The 18,369-nt window shown below is 48.0% G+C and overlaps 1 pseudogene; it reads left to right on the top strand.

Annotated features, from left to right (window-relative positions):
• The first annotated feature begins 9,005 nt into the window (after window positions 1-9,005).
• Window positions 9,006-9,144, top strand: LOC144171248 (small nucleolar RNA U3; annotated as a pseudogene).
• Window positions 9,145-18,369: the final 9,225 nt, after the last annotated feature.

The following is an 18,369-nucleotide window of genomic DNA, read 5'->3' as shown; positions in this document are numbered from 1 at the left end:
GGTCTTCCAATGGATGCCATCTACTTCGACTGAAGCAAGGCCTTCGAACGCGTAAACCATGATTTGTTCCTTCGCAAACTGTCTGCTTATGGCTTGGCTCCTGCTTTCTGCGAGTGGTTTGCAACCTACCTCAAACAGAGAACAAACTTTGTTCAGTACGCTGGTGCTAAGTCTCGCAGCTTCACTGTACCGTCCGGGGTTCCCCAGGGCTCTATTCTCGGTCCTTTATTGTTTAACTTATTTGTGAATGATGTGCAGTTAATTATAAAGCATTCATCTCTATTGCAGTTTGCAGACGACATGAAACTCTATCGCGCAGTGGGATCACAGGCGGACTGCGCCCAGCTTCAACGCGATGTACAAGCAATCTCCCTCTGGTGCAAAACTAACTACTTAGATTTGAATCCATTGAAGACCGTTACAATTACATACACTCGAAAAACCTCTCCTTTAACCTTCCCATACCACCTCGACTCTCTGACGATAAGAAGAGTAAGCGAAACACGTGATTTGGGCGTTCTGATGGGTTCGAAACTACGATTCACACCGCATGTTAACTACCTCGCACGCTCTTCTCTTCGGACTTTGGGCGCTATCTCTCGTGCAACAAGGGACTTCTCAGGAGGTTCGTGTTTCCTTGCTCTGTACAAAGCCCTTGTACTCCCAAAGCTGGAGTTTGCATCGGCAGTCTGGAACTGCATGAGTGCGTCATCGTCTTTGCGCTTGGAAAGGGTTCAGAAAAGGTTTACGCGCATCTTCTCTCGCCGCTACACCCTACACGAGAAATACGCTTACAAGGATGTCATCAAGCGGCTGAAGCTCGAAGAACTGCAATCTAGACGCACAAACCGCGATTTAGTGTTTTTGTTCAAGTGTATCCATTCCAGATTCGACAGCCCGAAATTAGTAAGCTCTGTTCGGCTGAGGGCACCAATTCGAGCTCTCCGCCCCCACCTTTGCTTTGATGTGACCACCTCAGAGATGATGTCTCCAGTGTGCCGTGTGCAACGTGTGTTTAATGATGACTTTCGTGCATCTTTGGACGTCTTTTCCGGCAATGTTAACTCTTTTAAACGCGCCCTGAAAAATGCGTGCATTTGAAGCCGCTGTTGCCCATTCAGTATGGTATAGAAGTTATCTCGTGTTCGTGTTTTCCGTTCCCTTCCCATTTTCTACACTTGCACCGTTTGCCGTACACATACTCCCGTGTACCTATGTATGTGTGTCCGCACGTGTGTGTGCATGCATGCACGTGCGCATTTGCCTGCACTTGTTCACCTTCACATGCACCCGCGTGGGCATGCGTGTATGTATGTTTTGTTTGCACTCACGAGCGTATGTGCCGTGCATACATATAAATTTTGCTTTATATGTACTTATTTCCAGTATCCATGTTCCCCAGTAAGTTACGACGGCGGATTGTACTGAACTTGCGTGTATGCCAATGTACTTTGTAGTATACCTTGTCACAAGCCCTGTCTCAGTGCGTGTTAATGTACCTGACTAATCTTAATTCCTTAAATGTATAAATTGAGTGTGTGTGTGTGTGTGTGTGTGTGTGTGTGTGCGTGTGTGTGTGTGTGTGTGTGTGTGTGTGTATGCGCGCGCGCGTGCGCGCATGCGTGCGTGCTTACGTGTGTGTGAGTGCGTGTGCGTGCCTGCGAGCACGCGCGTGTGCGGTGGTACTATGTACTTTGTGACCCCTGCACTTCATAACCAGTCTCCATGTTTTACCGTTTGTTTATCGGTGTGTCGCCCTGTCCTTTTTGTGTGCACCACCCAAGAAGGCCTAGTGCTGTTGGTGGGCACCACCCAATAAACAAATAAACAAATAAACAAAATATCACTTTGAATACTTCCTTCGAGCACCGTAAATAGGAAAAAAGAAATTATTCAATATACATTATTTTAATCATTTGGAAACGGGGTAGTTCAAATGTATCAAACCTGCTGCGGCACCCCACTTCTCCTGGCGGCTCCTCAAACCAGGTGCAAGCGATCGCATTTGCCGCTAGTTTCTGTTGAGTTGAAATGCCTGCACATGTTCTGTCTCTTTCGAAGGAGCGGTGCCCCGTAAGTGTTGGCTTGGCCAGCTCTGCTGCGCGCAATGTTTAGGTTATTTAGAAAAAACAGCGCCAAGAACGATGCGACAGGGAGTAAAGACAAACACTGCGCTGATGAAGCTCACACTTACGCGTAGCACTTGAAGTTAGCGAAGCTGGGGCCCAATTCTACAGAAAAGGGGCGCCGTTTTGAAATATGCGGCACCGTCATGCAGATGTATGTGTTCTCGCCCCGAGGCACCGCTAGAGTGCCTAGAATATACTATTCTAGGCACTATAGCACCGCTTTGAGGGGCAATGGACGGGTGCAAACCGTCCGTAACAAGGACGCGCTGTAACAAGGGTGCAAAGCGACAAGCGAAACTACGGGGTGCAGTGCGCGTCGCTTTGCGCGCTTGTTACAGTGCTCCTCCCAAAGGTTTTAACCCATTCGTTGCCACGAAACGCGGTCGGCCCGACAACGCATGCATTCGCGTGGCGCTACCTCATCATTTCAAAATGACACCCCTTTTTTGGAGAATTGGGCCCCTGTACGCAGCCTTCACGACCATCGCGACGGTTTAAGTTTACGATTGCAGCCCATTTGCTTATTCTTCGCGGCCGCAACGCCCTTTGCAGCCTCATTGTTGCTATGAGTGTGAGCTTCCTTCATTTTTCTGCTAGTGATAGTCACCGGACATCACCTTGGGGGTGCGTACGCCATGACGGGTCTTTCTTGCTCCCAGGAAGTGTTGCCGAGATCATGACGAATCCTGCAGTTTTTTTTTTTTGCCAATCTTAGCCGATCCCCCTTAGTGGGTATTTTTGGCTTGACAAAAATGCGCCGTGGACGCTGGTATGCGCACTTGAGCATGCGCACTCTACATTTTCTTGTTTTTTTTAGCTGCCGGGCCGTCGCCGCAGTCTTGGCCAATCTGCACAAGTATTGGCTTGACGAACGTGCTCCGGGGACGCTGGATGGTCGCCGCGAGCGATGCGCTCTCATGCGCCCCGCATTATCGCGGTATTTTTAACCGGGGACACCACACGCTATTTGCTACACAGCTTCAATGTTAAAAGGGACACCTTTACGCCAGTGTGTGCATAACCGAGCCTAAAAAAGCTTTTAAGAGCAGGGACTGTAACTACTCGACCAATGGCCGCTCATTGGTACGCCTACATCCGTTTTCAAGAAATCTATTTTTCGGACTGTAGAAAACATGGGATTTCAAGAATGCATGTTGCGCGGCTGTACACTGAAAGCAAATGAATAACTAAAAAAAATTATCACGAGAAATACCAATTTATTCGCAACTTCGATGCAAATAGTACCACTAACAGCGACAAAAAACGACAGCACATGGAGTAAAGACAAACAGTGTGCTCCATGTTGTATCGTTTTTTGGCCCTGTTTTTTCTAAGTAGCATCATGCACCAACTAGCCCGTCTCACTTCACTTGTTCAGTACCACAAAGTGACTCACTTGCGCGCTGAGGCTATAGTTATTTTTCGTCAAAGCAACTAATTACGTGGTAGAAATAACGAAAGCCTTGAGACTATTAACTGAACAAATTAGGGTGCAGCGATCTAACAACATTACTAAAATAAAGTGTTGCCAACATTACAATCGTTCGCAAAGGAATAAGAATCGAATTTGGGCGTTCTAAAATTATGGCACAGCTTCTTCCTAAATTTATAGCGGGAATGGACAGGGAAAGCTTTTTTGCCGAAAACGGTATGTAATGGGGGAGAGGCATAACCGGCGATGTCCAACGGCGGCGACGAAATCACAATTTTAATGTAACGCCAGAAAAAAAATTCAACAAAATGTGCTCAACATAAAACTCGGAACAAGGCTTTTGTAAGTTGAAGGTTGCATGTAAACGGCGTGAAGCGCTGAAGATTTATTTTATTTCCCAAAGGGCCCATGATTGACTTTACATGAAGCGGGGGGGAGGGAGTGGAACAAACACAACACTCCATCACAATTGAACGAGGAGTGGCACACAGGGTACATAGATCATTTATCTCTGTCCCTCGTGTCTTTTCTGTTGAACAGAGCATGTATCAATGCAAGTAAGTTGATACTGCAACAGGGGTACGTATAAGGTTCTAACAAAAGCAACGCGTGCAACATAAAAATCGTCCGTGAGCATTCAAAGCATGCATACAAACTAAAACCAAACATTTCCAAGCTGTGTGCTCATAACAAGGTTACGCTTTACAACGAAACTGCAAACGCAAATGCACATTTTACAACACTTCTTTCAAAAAAGCAGTTTCTAAGGCGCACTGGTCAATATTTTGGGTCTAAAAGGAGCATGATTCTGTTAGATGAACGATTCTTGCAGGGAGCCAGTTGCATTCCTGTACTGATAAAGCAAGGGGGAGCTCGGATACTCTTTGGTTCTAACAAAAATCGGTCGTACTTTGTGCGCATGACCGGCAGGAAATGTGATGAACCTCCATTATATCGAATTATAGGAAGGGTGTCTCAGAGTAGTTAAAGAAATGAAAAAACGACAAGCAGGAATTTTTTTTTTGGGTATCCAGATTAGGCAGATCAATAGAACGTTTCAGAGTAGATACGCTTATATCAGAAGAGTCGGAACGCAAGATAACTTTTGCATCATAATCACTTGCATAAGTAATCAGAGGTTCGGGCGTCTCCATTGTGTGTACTGCCTTTTTTCTCCCTATTGTGTTGTCATGGGCAGTTATGACGAGGCTCTATTACGGAGGTGACGTTACGTGTCGTGCTGGTTTTTTTTTCGTTTGTATTTTTATCGCCCCCCCCCCCCCCCCGCTCTGCAATAAGTGACTTCAGTTGGCTCTATCAAATACTCATGTTTTGTGAACACGTAGCCGAGACTCATTGTTGACACCCGATTGAAAATGTGTGCAATTCGTGGGCACCGTTCTCCTAATTACGCAGTCGTGGCCACTCGTGTGCCACACCTGATTTTCACAGCACTTGCATCTTTCGAGAGTTATAGCAGATCGGAGAACCGGTCCCGGTACGGTACCCGGTACACCTGCGCATGTGCGCAATCAGTTCTTCCGCCTCTACGCGTGCGCAGTAACGGCGGTCGCCTCCGGGTGCCGCACCGGTACCCGTTCTCCGATCTGCTATAACTCTCTATTGCCAATGAACATGTCCAGAGTGGCTTAGCTACATAGCAAACTCCCGAGTTTGTTTCTCCAACACGTTTATCGAGTTAAATAATTCTAAAGGGGGTCGGTTAACATGTAATAGCGGATGTTTAGGTGCATTTATTGCCACGGCTTTCAGTTTATTTCATGTTTTGATTTCGCAAACCATCTGATTTCTACTCCCGTTGAGGTGAAAACACCGTTGCAGTTGCTACAGCTTGGCGTGCATCATCGGAGGAAATCGGTTGACGTCAGTGGCAAGGCTTATGGCAATTTCAGTGAAGCTGGGGACATGCTTTCTCGATACACGCATTATCCGCACCTGTGTACTCACAGTCCTTGTAAAGGTGCAGCACAATTCCATGAACATAGTCCACACAACAATCCCAATAATCGTAACATATAGTTCCGCATCAAGTTTTAAAAGCTCCCATTGCATTCAGCGGTTCGCGGATGGTTGGACATCCTTACCCGATAATTACCCTGATCACAAAAAAACTGAAGAACATTTCAGGTTCCCATTTTCTACTTTGTTACAAGAAGAACGCACTACTGTAACGTTAGGACCCGCTGTTTGATGTTGTGGTCTTCCTTGGAAACACAACAAGAAACCAATTTCGCGGGTATCTCGTTTTCTTGAAGCAACATTAGACCGCGTTTGTTCTTCCGTACCGGTAACACGTGGATGGGTACAGGGCGACGAGGGTATAAAGGTACGTCCTCACTTGCGGCGCCGCGCGTGCCAAAACGCGCGCCGCAAAGCACCCTTTCGCGGCAAGATTCCTCCGCCGCGCAAGGATGGCTCCAGACCCATTTTCGCGGCAAGGCGCTTTGCGAAAAACTAAACGAGCCAATCAGCGCTGAGCTGCGAGGTCAATGCTCTCCTCGGTGAGTTTGGCCGGCGCGGAGAGACGGCGAGTGATCAGACCCTTTTTTTAGAAGGTGGGCAAAAATGATACCGGGGTTTCGACTTAACGCCGTATGGTTTGCATAAAACACGCTTTAATAAAAACGACCGACGGCACCCAAAATAAACTGCTAAACCTTTACAAATTCATCATTAAAAAGACGGTTCGGCGTCTCTACGAAAGCCTTGTTTACTTGAGATTGTGAACAAGGCTTCCGTAGCGCATTCTACACGTTATTTGGGTGATTGTTTTCAACAGCGAAGCTGTTGAGCAAATCGTTCGTGGATGGTGTTCGTATTTTTAAAAAACCAAGAAAATGCCGAGCGCTGGTGCATGCGCGCCTCGAACGCACGGCCGAGGAAGAGGCCGCGCTTCATGGGCTCGGCGTGGAAAGTATGCGCTGGAGACGATAATTCGCGCTTGCAGAGTGGCGTACGAAAACCTTGACAAAATCGACAGGCTCAGTCCTGCACAGCTTAAGATAACGTCATTGAAATGTCACGCCACCGACGGCAACCAGGACATCAGAACGATAATAAACTGACTGAAATTTTGTGACCATGAATGATCACCTACAACAACGTCGCCGTTCAAATCTTGCGCTTGAGTGCAAGCTTCCCAGAATTTTTTAAAGTTTTATCAGTTTCTTTTGGTCGGTGTCTATCGCCTTTATTCCAACATAAAATAGAAATGACAATGAGGCACTGCTTATCCCTCCTCGCAATTATACAAAACGCGGCATATTGTGTAGCCCCTTTCTTATGAAAAATTAGCATTAACATGGCATGAGGCAAGCCTTGCTCCAGGCATAATATTGTCAGACCATACTTGTCGCAGTGCACTGCTACTGACGTTGTCACCTCACTCGGCTCCTGAGTAGAGGGCCCACTTTGTGAAGTGCTAACATGCGTTTGCGTATAGACAGTGTGGGGGTAAGTACGCCGTAGAGAACCGTCAAAAACAAGTTCGTAGTTTAAAAGGGGTATTCACGAATGCGACTCTTTTTGAGCAAAGATGAGCTAAGCAGAAAGCGAGGCGAGAGCCAGGCGTTTCCTCTCCCTGTGTCTCCAACCTCCTACCCTCCTCCTGAGGAAGGGATTACTTGGACGCCTTTTCCGTATTCACTCACCGCCCACACATGTCTAGCCGACATCCGGCACTGGCTCAGTCCACTTCAGACAGCGTAAACCCTTGGAATCTTTCATTGCTGACCTCCGTACCGATCTCAGGAGGCCCAAATTCGCTTTCGCCCGTTATTGAGGAACGTGATCATTGAGTTACGGGTAGTTGCAGCGTCATTACGTGAATAAGGCATGCCGTGCACCCGTACACGCCACTACCGATCCTGCATTATGAGAATTTCAGGAGCCGAGTCATATTATAGGAACTGTGTTTACCGCATAATAGGAGTAAACAAGCAAGGCATCATTACTTCGAACTGTTTTTTTTTTCAGGATAAGAAAATAACAAGTCAGCAAACTGCAACTTTCATCCGTGATGAAAAAAAAAATCAGACTTGTGCAACTATAGCTCACGACTCCCAGCCCCTTGTTTCTGATTCTATGCAAAGCGGGACATGATACGGCGGTATCAATCTGTTAGTATTTTTGGCTACAGCGACGCGACAGCGCAATGTGGGCACCTTAAAATAGAAACTCTCAACGAATAATGTCTCCTTTCCCGCCCTTGTTTTAGGGGCAGACTGAGTAAACTAAGAACAACAATACAGTTAGTGGACGTTCAAAACGCCCAGGGTCTCTGTGCTGTGAATTTATGATATCACGTACTAATTCGCGAAATCGCATGGTTGTCCAAGGCGCAGGAAAGGGTTATGACTGCCTCTGTTTAGTACTTCTTGAAATGTGTGCTTCAAAAGCAGGAACCATACTTTAGCAATTTCTTGCTTCCGTGCAGAAAGACGCCGTAGTGCAGTGGTTTGTCCAACGCGCTCTTTCGGCGGCGGAGACCTCGCCGTGGGGATTCACGCCGGCCTACCTCAAAAAAGTGCAGCACCACGTGAGCAACCTCGATTTTGTAATTAATTGGGGCAAACGATTATATAGAGAAGCACGAAACTGGGAGAGGCGCACAAAAATAATTTACAGCCTTATGTGTTTTCTACTACTTAAACACAGGGTGATTACATTAAACGGAATAGCTGAAGTGATATCAAAGACAGGAATATGACTCAGAGTAAGCAAGAAATGGGCTCGAAAACGTTGTTCCGTCTATGTGCTTACTGATCCGGAAGGCTGAAGGAAAGGCAGGTGCAATCACGAGTGTTTGAAAATCTTTCTTAAATGGCCTTTAAATGTAATAAATATTGTTTACTTCCATTGTTTTTCCTGAAATCAATCAACGTTGGCACCATCAAAAAAGTCTGTTTCCCCGATTTCTAGTGCGGTTTGTTTCTACAAGGTGATTCCTTTACAAGAACAGAAAGGAATGCTAAAACAGCTCTGTTTTCCCTATTTTATTCCCCCCGCAGCGGTTACTATGCGACTCCGACGTTGGGTTCCTTAGCCCTCAGTTCGATCCCTGCCGTAACTATCGTTTCTTTAATGGAGATAACAAATAAAAACCCCATGTGGTCAGACGTCAACCCAATTTGAAGATCCCCAGGAGGTCGAAATTATTTTGTATTCCGTCACCGTTGTGGCCTCCGTAGTTCAAAGCATCCATAAAACTATCAACATTTTTCAACTGAAGGATGACATTCCTTCAGTTAATATGATAGTTGTTTTTCTTTAGCACCTATTTTCAACTTATTTCGATGCTGGAAACCGACAGACATTTGTATACTTGGTAGCTCGACTTAATAACTCTGCCTCCTAAGCAGCGCTTGAAAAAGAGAAAGTGATTTGGAACCCACTTGGAACCACGATTTTGGAACCTTGTCGACCGCGGTGAGGAGTCGAGAGTCTCTGCCTGAGCGCCAAGCTGGCGATGGTGCCTTAAGCTCGTGCCCAGGTTCCTGCAATTGATGACCGTTTCCCCAAGCTTGAACAGTGCGATGGGAGGACGGAGATGCAGTCTGAGTGAATTATTCTGACACCACCTGTAAAACAAACTTTTTTGACGGTTTTTTGTGGTTCTGTACCATCTTAAACTGTTTCTGTGGAACCATTGTTGTTGCTCGCATTCTTCTTGAAGATATTAAACAACAGCGCTTGGACGGCACAAAAGAAGTGACACACTGGACGCTGCTTCACAGATACGAGGTTATTTCGCCGTGTCGGAATATACACCCACAGAAAGAAGCACAGAATTGCAAAGCTTGAGATAAAGATGACAAGATGCGAAACGCACTTATATCTACAGGGATCGTCATCGGTGGAGATATTCGTGCTTTTTGTATCATGTCAATAAATGGCATTCCTTTCGCTGGTTGATTATGCTGGCTTCAAAGATCTCTCTGGGGCACCGTTCTTTGCCCTTTCGAAGCACACGTGTCTGGTCTAATTTGAGCGTGCACTTCGCACAATGTAGAGCAAAATTGCTGCCTGTGTTTTCCTAATGTGTTTGCATGTTCGCGCAGCCAGTAATTGAAAGAACACCATTTTGGGCCCATGTAGGACATTCCACACGTCTCCAGATTGCCATAGAAAATGTCTGACTCGGATTCAACAAATGGCGGAATTTTTCTTGTTTCTTTGGGCGAGATTTCACGGCGGTTGACTATGCTGCACAGCCCGCTTAATTGCGTGGGAGCACTAAACACAACGGCGATTCTGGCTTGAGCTGCAAGTTTTTTTTTTTTTTTCAGTCGGTGAGAAACGCCATGACCATACGGGATGACTCCTAGCTTCCTCTTTTCCGTCCCTATGCGTTCATTCACTCGCTTTCGGCAGCGCATTTTCGTCAATAATGTCTCACGCAACCACAAGAGCATCGGTGTGGGGAATCCTGTTCTTGTCATCAGCCTTTGTACCGGCGCGAAAAAGCCATCTCCCATTTTGTGCGAACAAGACCGATAAAGTGCGTTTCTGGGCGTCGAAATTGCAATACCTCTCTTCACGAGTTTGGAATGGTTTGATATGCATGGTAAGAGACTGAGTGGCCGGAATATTTACGTTGGTGTTAGTCAGCGCCCACTCTGTCACTTCTTTTGTCCCGTCCGAGCGCTGATTTCTAATGTCAGTGTGTACCAACAATCCCGCACTAGACGCTGTTTCAGCTCTTAAATACTTCGAATTAATAAATACTCACTATAAATAAGCGTTAGGGTTTGGAATTAACCCCCAATCCAAACAAGGCGACAGCGCTCATGACGTCGTATATAAGTTAATGCGTTTATATAGAAAATGTTTGTTTGCTTTAGACCCACGTGCTCAACTCCTAATGATTTCTTGACTACATCATTAGATTACCGAAAAAGGAGTGTCGAAGTTTCATATAAGAAAGTCAGTCAAGGAGCACGGTGAAAAAACTACGTCAAATTGTTTTACATACCCAGCTTTCTCGCTCAAAATTACAACCTCTCAGGAACCTAGAAAAACCACTTTAGGAAAATGATATTTGGCATAAAGCTAGAAGTCAACGTGAAGATTAAAACGCTAAAAGAACATTTCAGGTTTCTGAATATTTTTTGTGTAATTCGCTGTCAAATCTAACTCCCCATGCATTTCTATGGGATAGTTCCCATGGCTCAGGAACCCAGTCGCGCAACGTGCGCGACTTGAAACTGTGCACAAAGCAAGTATTCACCCCAAATATTAGCTGTGCGAAAGACCTTTTCATTTCGCTAAAAAATTGCAGAGTAATCACTGTTGAAAGGACTGCCATGAGCGGGTAAGCTGCACATGAAAGTATAGACATTTCATTACCGAGGGATAATTTTGCGGTAACAAAGTTCTGTGTCCGTAGAAAGTGCGCCAACGTTTGTCGTAATTTTCCCATAGAATGAGTAAGGCGGTGCTTTTTCGCAGGTCAAGTCACTAACCCTGCGAAGCTACCTCCCTCCATGGGTCTTGGACTCAGAAAAGAGGAAAGAGCTCAATAATCTGGTGAGAGCTAGCGACACGATAACGTATTTTTTTAAGTGCTCTATCAAGAGCAATGAGTCCCCGATGACATTAATTGTTGCGGTAGCAATAGATAGGGCAAGTAGGCAAAATTTTTGCGCCTACCCGCGTCGTTCCGTAAGCAGCAAGCGACAGCGAGGCACAGGGAAATAGAGTGGAGAGAGAACGTAGAGAGGGATGACATTTAAACACTGGCGCCGTTGTCAGAGAGACGACATTCCACGCCAGCTACGGGAGTCGCCTCTACCTCAACGCTTCCCGTAACTTCCTCCACTGCTTGGACGCGTTATGAAATCGAGCCTGCAGCCAGGACATAATTTTTGAGACACATAGGTGACGAACCACTCTATCAGACACGCGTGAAGAGCATCTCTCGCCGTCTTTTGCAACGCCCAGAGTACCTTTTAGGCGTTCTTCAGACGACGCAGCAGCCCGTTGTCGTATTAAACAAGTCCTTCTAGGTCGGAAAAATCCCAGGCCTTGCGGAAGTTTCCCAGTAGACGGCGACGTTTTGAAATGCTAGAGGTTCATTCTTAGGCACGAAAAACAATTTCACGCACTCTGGATATGTTTGAACAGCATTCCCCTCAACCGACATGATTATTATATTATTAATATTATTATTATTATGATTATTATTATTGTTCATTTGCCAGCTGTTGATGTATTTCATTGCTGTCTTATACCTTTTCTGTGCGCCAGCACGAATTGATTGTGTAAAGTCGGTTGGATTGCACTATTTTATTTCTAATCTTCTTTGTCGTTTTTGTAGTTTTTTTTTTGCTCACTGAGTGTTTATTAGCAAATTGTTGATGTACTACAGAGCTGCATTTTCCCCTCTGAGTGCTACAGCACGAAGGCCTCCGCTGTTCCTGGGCACTATAATAAACATTGATTGATTGATTGATTGATTGATTGATTGATTGATTGATTGATTGATTGATTGATTGATTGATTGATTGATTGATTGATTGATTGATTGATTGATTGATTATAGCAATTACGGCCAGCGTCTTTCTCCTCAAACCGGAGAGATGAAAAAAGCATCATAACTGTCGTAAACAATTTATCTGTACGTGTGTAAACCATGGTATCTATGACATTTGATTTAACTGCTCAGTCACCTATCACAGTGATGGTCCCGTGAGCAGCACTACCTTACTTTGTCTGACAATCCATTAAAGCGCTTCGGCAATCTATACAAGAACCCAGTTATGCGTTAATCATATGCGAAGCCCAGTGCTGTTGGTACGTGCATACTACTTGTACTTCGGACTTTAGACCAATACAGCGCGTAATTCCTTGCAGCTGCGGCCAGGGCTTGCGTGGGAAACGCTTGTACGCTCTTGGAAGGCAGAATGTTGAGTTCATGATGCTTTCTCAAAGAAACCAGCGCAAATATAGTTTCTTACAATTCAATATTCCCTACCTTAAATCGGACCAACAGCGCATTCCCCTGCGCAGTTTTCGTAGCACAACGCAGTATGAAAACTCATTCGCTCATGTAGAGGTTAGCAGGTGGTGCATCTATCCCCACGTTTTGGACTTAGGGATAGAGAGAAGCATTTGCAGACTGTGTGTCAGTCTGGGTGATGCTCTAGGGAGGCAGGATTGTTGATTGGTGTGGGTGAAGTTGCGGGCTCAGCAAAGGTCTCGCTTGTGCTGTCCAACAAGATTGAGGACTCTTTAAAATTTCTTTTTATGTGGTTTATTGTTCATCTTTGCCACCGCATACCCACACCACCCCCATCGGGAAACAGAGCATTGAAAGTGACGCTGACGTTGTTAATTTCGCTGCCAACATCACTATCGCCGACTATCGCACGTGGCACGACAGGAGCCCAGCGAGCAGTCCGAAGGAGGGTAATGACCTCCGCCGCGAGTCCTCACGCCACGCTGTGACCTCTGACGTCCTCAACCAGAGGGCCAAGCTTGATGTACATAAGTTTGATATCGCTTAGCAACTCCTTAGGCTCAGTGTTGCGGCTACACGACGCTAAGGCTTCATCGCCTTACGTAAAAAGATTATGGGGATGATAGTGGCACACCACGTTCGGCATCTAGTCCATCGTAGGGACTGCCTAAATATTCTCGAAGTTGTTGATCTGCTGTCATAGCTTTCACATGGGAAAGGAATCGTTGTGAAAAAATTTAGAATATGATAAGGCAAGCAGAAGTTCAGGCGGTAATTTTTAAACACGTTTTATTTTTCGTTTTCTTACAGCTTCTTCAAGGAGTACAAGACACCGACTTCCTATCAACATACTTCCGCATCCAGAGCAACGCCTACTCGATGAGGCTGAACAGGACTTTCGTAGAAACGTTTGAACGGTGAAAATGCACGAATTCATAGCATTTACTGATTAGGTTACTGCAGTTTTGATCCAATTGCGCAGCGACAGAATACAAAGTGTATCAAACTTTGCCAGTACGCAATATGCACAAGGCGAATGGCCTGAAGCCCTGAAAATGAACGAACAGTAGTATAAATAGGACATTTTTTGCCATTAAGATAGGAGTGTCCGTTTCTTCATGAGTAAGGATTTTGGTTGATTTATTTTAGTAAAATATTGTAGCGTCTTAGTAGACGGAGGTGTAGACAGCTTCAGGGTGGCAATGTATTTATTTATTAGGCGTAGCGCTACACCGAAGAGTAGAGGCAGCACGGCGAGTCTCAGCAAAGATGGCTGAATCAGTCTGGCCCGCGAACAGTGGACCCACACCTTTTCGTCGTCGTCTTCGAATACGTAGCTGGCCAAGAAGAGGGAACGCAACACTCGCTGGGGATTGAACACTGCACGGCGATCACACACACCGCAAGCAGGGGATCACTGCTTGATAAATATCCACGTGACATTCCCCCCCTCCTCGAGAGAGCATCGTCCCGATAGGTGCAAATTTCTCGAAAAAAATGAAGGCGCGCGAGGCATTGTCCCTCAACTTGTCAGGTAGGGCTTCATACGCACGACATGAACCACGTCAGGGTGGCGGTTACGCCGGCGTTGAGAAACGATTCGTCCACAACCGCATAGGTTACGTCGCTAAGTTGGCGCAAAACTCTATAGGGACCAAAGCTTTTCAGCTTTTCAGCTTTCAGCTTTTCAGCTTTCAAAAGCTTTCAAGCTTTTCAGAGAGTCCTCGATGTCGAACAGGAGCCCATACCTAGACTCGTTTGCCGGGTTTGAAAACGACAGTCCTGTGACGGAGGTTGTAACGGTGCGTGTCGTAGCGCTGTTGCTGCCTTGTTCGTAAGCGCGCCAGTTGAGGCGCCTGTTCCGCTCGTTGCGTAAACTCATTTAGCTGCATTTTGTCGTTGCTGGTGTAATGAGGCAGCATTGCGTCTAACATAGTGGTCACGGGCCGGCCATATAGAAAGAAGAACGGCGTCGTCCGGATCGTGTCTTGTTGAGCCGTATTGTAAGCGAATCTGACATATGGCAATACGGCGTCCCAGGTCTTGTGCTCGGCGTCGGTGTACATACTCAGCATTTACTCAACCCGTTCGTCTGCGGGTGGTACGCTGTTGAGGTCCGAAGTAAAGTACCGCTGAGTTGCATCACTGCGTCGACGAGCCCAGCAGTAAATGCTTTGCCTCTGTCCGTAATAACAATGGCCGGGGCACCGTGCCGGAGAACAATGTTGTCAAGAAAAAAACTTGGCAACCTCGAATGCAGGTCCTCTTTGGAGAGCTTTGTTTCTGCATACCGAGTGAGGTAGTCGGTGGCGACTACATTCCACTTGTTCCCCACGGACGACGTCGGAAATGGCCCCAACAGGTTAATCCCGACCTGTTCAAACGGCTTTGTGGGATTTGGACAGGGTGAAGGAGGCCCGCGGGCCGGAGTGGTGGCGCTTTCCGTCATTGACATTCACGGCAGGTGCGCACGTAATGCCGCACGGCTGCAGAAAGCTTTGGCTAGTAGTATGACTGCTGGATCCTAGTCAGGGTACGGGTGAAGCCGAGGAGACCCGCCGTCGGCTTATCGTGGCAAGCCTGCAGAACCTCGTTACGAAGTACTGCGGGAACAACAAGCAGGTAGCTTCGGCCACGCGGAGAAAAGTTTGCTTTATACAGGACTCCACCGCGGAGACTGAAGGATGACAGCCCTCTCGAAAACACTCGAGGCACAGTGGGTAAACGCCCCTCCAAGAAATCAATCAGCGGCCGTAGCTAGGAGTCTCCCCGTTGCTGCTCCGACACGGAGGATGTGTCCAGCACTCCAAGAAAAGCGTCGTAATCGGTATAGTCATTCGCCGACGCAGGTCAAGCTGGTGCTCGTTAGAGACAATCGGCGTCGGCATGCTCTTGGCCGGACTTGTAAACGACTTTGACGTCGAATTCTTGAAGCGGCAGACTCCACCGAGCTGATCGACCAGACGGGTCTTTTAGGCTCATCAACCAGCAGAATGAGTGATGGTCACTGACCACTGTAAATGGACGGCCATACAGGTAGGGTCAAAATTTAAGTACTGCCCAAACGACGGTGAGGCACTCCTTTTCGGTGGCCGAGTAGTTGGCTTCCGAAGAGGACAACGTTCGGCTGGCGTTCGACGCCGTCTTGCAATTGCAGAAGAACCGCTCCGAGTCCAACGTTACTGGCGTCGGTATGGAGCATGGTGCTGGCGTTTTCGTCAAAATGGGCCAAGACCGGAGGTGTTTGCAACCGTTGGCGCAGCTCGTCGAATGCCCTGTGTTGCTCGTCATTCCAAAGGAACGCGACATCATCCCGAGTAAGGTTGGTCAGCGGAGCTGCAATGGGGGTGAAGTTCTGTATAGATCTTCGGTAATAGGAGCATAGCCCCAAAAAGCGCCTCACGGCTTTCTAGTTGGTTGGCACGGGGAAGTGGGATACCGCTTCAGTCTTAGTAGGATCAGGTCGAACTCCGTCCCTGCTAACTACATGACCGAGGAACAGGAGTTCCTCGTACCCGAAATGACACTTTTCAGGCTTTAGCGTAAGTCCGGCGCATCGTATTGCCTTGACGACCGACGTGAGACGTTCGAGATGTTCTTCAAACGTCGTGGAAAACACGATCACGTCGTCCGATACACCAAGCAAGTTTGCCACTTTAGGCCCGACAGCACGGTGTCCATCAGTCTTCGAAAAGTGGCTGGAGCGGAATACAACCCGAACGGCAACACTTTAAATTGGTACAGTCCATCGGGCGTCACAAAAGCGGTTTTCTGGCGGTCCCGTTCATCGACCTCGATCTGCCAATACCCCCTTTTTAGGTCCATAGACGAAAAATAGCGGGCGTGTCGTTGTCTGTCGAGGGAGTCGTCAATGCGAGGCAACGGGTAGACATTTTTTGGTAACCGCGTTGAGTTTGCGGTAGTCCACACAAAACCGTAATGTCCCATCTTTCTTTTTCACTACAACGACGGGCGACGCCCAGGGACTATTCGATGGTTCGATGACGTCGTCTTGCAGCATTTGCTGTACTTGCCGCCGTATTGCATCGCGCTCCTTTGGGGCCACACCGTACGGATTCTGACGGATGGGCCTGGACGTATCTTCGGTAATTATTCTGTGCTTTGTCAGATGCGTCTGGCGGACACTTGACATGAAAGAAAAACAGTCCGCATATTGTTCCAGTAGGTCAAGGAGCGCTCGGCGTTTTTCGTATGACAGGTTGGTGCTGACGTCTATCGCTGTTGCAGTGGCACTACTTTGAAGCACAAAGTCGTCGACACCTTCGAAGAAGGCTACAGTAGTCCCTTTCAGGATGTGCTGGCGTTCATTGGCAGCACTGGTGTTCATTGGTGAGCAGGAGATTTCCGCGGCCACAGGACAGGTGCACGAGGTCTCTCGCGATGGCAAAGCCGTGGTCGAGGAAGAGCAATGTGTGCAGCTCGGCAACGCTATCGGCAGTGCAAGGATCGTTGCACTCTACTGCGACAAACGCGCAGGTCCGTGGCGGCACACTTACGTCGTCAGCGGCGATTCGCAGCGGCCGACGTCGGTTCTCGGTAGGCTGTACTAGAGGCAGGTGCGTCGATAGGCTCACCCTGCCCTCGCCTATGTCTATAACGGCGTCGTATTCACGGCAGAAATCTATGCTGAAGATTACGTCTTTGCAGCACCGAGGTAGAATGACGAAAGTGCCAACAAAGTCAGTGCCTCCTGGACGAATCCTAGCCGTGCATTTACGGACTGGTGTCATCAGGTGGCCTTCGGCGGACCGAAACTGAGGCCCGTCCCACGGAGTCTTTAAATTGCTGGCTCACGATAGAATAGTCTGCTCCGGTGTCCAGCAAACCGGTCACCTAGTGCCCGTCGATAGTAACGCTGAGCTCTCAGCACTAGCACCTTCGTCGGCGTTAAGGGTCGTCGTCGTCGTGTGCTTACACAGCGGCAATACTCTATGGGCGCTTTGTTCTCGCCGAGTGGTCGCGGCAAAACCGTTGGTTCACGTCGGCGGCGGTGGAAGGACTTCCGAGCTTCCGCAATCAGCAACCTTGCCTCCCGAGATCGCTTCGTCTAGTTTCCCTGCCGGGGGCTGGAAAACCGGACGTCGTGGCCGTCTCGAGGGGCGCGACGGGTCGGCGGGAGGTGCGGTGCCGGAGAAGGTGAGCGGGATTGACGAGTAGGCGACGTGGTGTTGCGTGCGGAGAGGTAGTCGGCGATTTCGGTCCACCGCTGGCCAAGACGGGGAGGAGGAGCAGCCGGAGAGAAGCCATAGAGTCCGATCTCGCGGTCGGGGCACCGTCTGTAGGCGTGGCCAGGCTCCCCGCAGTGATGGCACAGGGGCTGCCACTCAACTGTGCGCCACAAATCCGTTTTGCGAACTCGAGTGTGTGGGAATATTTGCTGCGAAGTGGGCCATGACTGCTAAGGCGGGAGTGGTTGACGGTGTGGGACAGTCGGCAGGTTTGGTGGGTGCTGGCGCATTGCTGCTGCTTAGCTTGCGGGGCTCTCTTGCACGGGCGGGTCGGAAGGCGAGAATGCTTAGCGCAGCTCCTCTCGCACAATCCTGGCCACGGATGGTGTCGGCTGTGGAGTCGCAATTCCAAGCTAGCCTAGCTCTTCGCCCAAGACCGACTTGATCAGTTCCCACAAAGAACTTTCCTCGCTCGTCAGGCTAGCAGTGGTTCCGGGAGCGTTGGCGGACCTCCGAGAATACTGCCGACTTCGCACCTGCACAGCCCGCTCAATACATAGCCGTCGCCTCCCTGACGAACTCTTGCACAGTGCGTGGCGGGTTTCGGAGAAGGCCGGCAAAAAGCTGCTCTTTGACGCC

The sequence above is a fragment of the Haemaphysalis longicornis genome, unplaced genomic scaffold (assembly GCF_048455015.1).
Source record: "Haemaphysalis longicornis isolate Haplotype H1 unplaced genomic scaffold, Haemaphysalis longicornis Haplotype H1 scaffold_2, whole genome shotgun sequence".
Taxonomy (NCBI): Eukaryota; Metazoa; Arthropoda; class Arachnida; order Ixodida; family Ixodidae; genus Haemaphysalis; species Haemaphysalis longicornis.
This window is presented reverse-complemented; position numbering and strand designations above follow the sequence as displayed.